At 39.3% G+C, this 3,169-nt stretch overlaps 1 pseudogene; it reads left to right on the top strand.

Annotated features, from left to right (window-relative positions):
• The first annotated feature begins 633 nt into the window (after positions 1-633).
• On the top strand, positions 634-3,169 carry LOC139709822 (uncharacterized; annotated as a pseudogene).

The following is a 3,169-nucleotide window of genomic DNA, read 5'->3' as shown; positions in this document are numbered from 1 at the left end:
ATAGTGACAAACAGGTAGATTATTTCTCTAATACCAGAAATATTCTCCCATTGTTGTCCATGAACAGTTCAAAGATTTCCAACTTGGGGCAATACCAGGAGCTGTGCTGAAGTGGGCTAAATCTTTTTTGTTCTCTGCAGAAAACTCAAAAGTTGTTTTACTCAAACCTGTTTGAATCATTAACACTTTATTCAGTTATATGTCTCAGATAGTTCAAGTCTCAAAGAAAGTCTATTGCCCAGCGTACTGTAAGGGATTTACTGAAATATGTGATTGATTAATTCCACGTATTCATGTAGTCCTTTCACTCAAGGTTTTGGCTTGTCTTTTTTCAAATGCCTCCTTGTCTGAGTGTACGCAAATGATGCCTTGACATGACTGTGTTCACACTAAACATGCGTTATGAATTGATTGGACTGTGTTCAGATTGATATCTGGAAAAAAAAGTAATATTTGCTATTTGTGCCTTTCCTCTGTTTCAATTATGTTTTGATTTTGTGATCTTACTGAAGTGAGGAAAACTAGACATGAAACTATTTCAATACATTATATCATTTGTTTTGAGACAAGGTACTTACAGATGCTTTGGTAACACTCAACACTCTGTGTCTCTCCAATCCATGATATTTTTAGCGGCCGTCAAGTACTACTGAGGACAGTAACTTCCAACGGCAGAAGGCAGAGTTCGCTGATCTGGAGACGAGGTTGCCACGCAGCGGCAGATCCTGGAGGGAGTTTGAGGGGACCGTGCCGGGGAGATAACCATCTGGGGACGAGGTTGCTTCAGCAAGCTGCAGCAAGCCACTGGTGCAGGAGATTGACGCTGGGGAGGAGGTTGACATCGAGAGCAGACCAGTGGAGGAAGGCAAGGAGGAGGAGCTAACGGCTGAACAAGGTGAGATGCAAGTTTATTTCGTCTCATACAATTCACCCCGGCGTTCCTTATGCAAGTCTGAGAATGTTTATAAAGCTTAAACCTCATTGAAGATCAAATCTATCATGTCGATAGATCTGAAGTGGGCAATCCACCGTTACATGTATTGTTACCATTGTCACCTGTCCATTTCTTTTCACAACTCTCATTGTGTTTTGATATTTCACCCATGATTCTTGTTTCAATTATGTAATGTTCAACACTTTACATTTGATATGATTTTACTGTTTCAGAAATAAAAACAAACTACAAACAAAACCTAGCCTAGAAATTTCAGTACATTCAATACTTATTACCAAGGTGGGGGGGGGGGGGGGGGTAAATAATATCCTATATTATTGAGTTATCGTATACAGTAGTCATGACGCTCTTTGAAGAATTTCTCGTTTCCTGATGTGACCTGAACTAAAAAAGTCTATTCTGGCAATATTTTCTTGGTTTTGTGATGCAAGGTCCACCTTTTCACCAACACTTCCGCCTTATGGAATAGACTTCTTTTAAAAGAAATATCAATATAAAAATAGAACTTTGAAAAAGTGTAAAAAGAAATGCCAATAAAAACAGAAACAGCTCTATTTCATGTTCGAGTTGATTTAAACAAAAACCAAGAAAAAAAAAAAGCCAATAAGATAAAATTGACTGACAAATTCTCTTGAGATTGAAATTTTAAAGGGGATGGCTAGTAACTGATCAGTGGGAATCAGTGGGAATGCTGGGGATGATTGTTCCAATCCTTGTGTGATTCATTTAAGAGTACATTATATATCTATTGTTTTGTGAAAATTATTTGCTTCAGAATGGTCTCATATTCAAGTAATGTGCAGTTCAATGTTTCCAGGTTAGCATGCCTGTACAGTGTCGGGGCGATCGTTCACGGCCCGTTTACGATCGCCCCAACACTGTACAGTCATGCTAACCTGGAAACATTAAACTGCACATTACTTGAATATCAATGAGACCGTTCTGAAGCAAATAATTTTCACACAACAATAGATATATACTGTACTCTTAAATGAATCCCACAAGGATTGGAACAATCATCCCCCAGCATTCCCACTGACTCCCACTGATCAGTTACTAGCCACCCCCTTTAAGCAAGAATGTAATGTAATGTAAAAGTTGCTTGTGTTAAAAAACAAAACACACTGTGATAACAGTCACAGTCATGTACATTTGTGCAAATTAGATCATGTGATGATGTTATGCAGACAGGTAACCTCGTTCATGGCCCTGCTCAATAACCATGCCCTTCAGCATTTGCCTACAGTTGTTTGAACAAATTCACTAATTTAAGTACTGGTACACATTTTACAAACTTGGCACATATTCATCAATGTTTATTACCACTTTGATTATGGCATCACATGCTTCAAGTACACATGTACTACAAACCCTGGCACAGATTTTACTAAGCATGTGATATCAGTGGAAACTATATAATGAATGCAGTGTCTCTGTTTATTGGCTATTTCAGTGTGTAATATAAAATCACTATTCCCCACACACTGGAGGCTATAGGTTTATTTTGTAGTTACTTTCGGCAATTAAAAGCCTTTGAAAAGCATCCAAACCTCTGTTGAGACTTTTCATGTTACTAAACTCAAACTTGTGGATGATGTGTAGGGTTTTAGAGGAGTTCATCCTTCTTGGTGAATCGTTGGCAAAACATGGTTGAGATGGAATTTCAGGTTTCTAACTTTTTTTTGGTGAAATAATAAGAAACCTCTTACGAAATATGAAAGAGAATACAAGTCTCAGAGAAATGCAAAGTTTATTTTGATGAAAATGGATTTTGAAATGGCTGAGATGTCAAAAACAAAGTGATCTCAATAAGAGGTGGGACCCACCCTTTACAGGGGTGGATCCAGGAATTCCGTAAAGGGGAGGCATCTTTACAAAATCAAAGGGTGTGCCTGGTGCGCCCCCCTCTGGATCTGCCACTGCTTTATTAGGATTGCTTTGTTTTACTAGGGTACCTTGTGGAGCATCATATGATGATTCTTGACCTCTTTGTTTTGAACTGCCACCATCTTGAATGTCCCTCCTGATTTCTGTGTTTGTTTGTTTGTTTGTTTGTTTGTTTTGTGCACTGCAGCCCGGCAGAAGGAGATAGAGCAGAAAATCTGGGAGCTGGCATCGTCAGCGGGATCCACGGTGGACCGCCACGAGACTGGGAGCCTGAACAGCGAACTCATGAGAACATTGAGGGCCAAGTACCAGGGGATGGGACCCTAG

This window comes from Diadema antillarum, unplaced genomic scaffold (assembly GCF_040938485.1).
Source record: "Diadema antillarum isolate AM-2024a unplaced genomic scaffold, OU_Dant_1.0 seq00001472_RagTag, whole genome shotgun sequence".
Taxonomy (NCBI): Eukaryota; Metazoa; Echinodermata; class Echinoidea; order Diadematoida; family Diadematidae; genus Diadema; species Diadema antillarum.
Note: the sequence above shows the minus strand (reverse complement) of the source record. Positions and strands in the feature narration are given on the sequence as shown.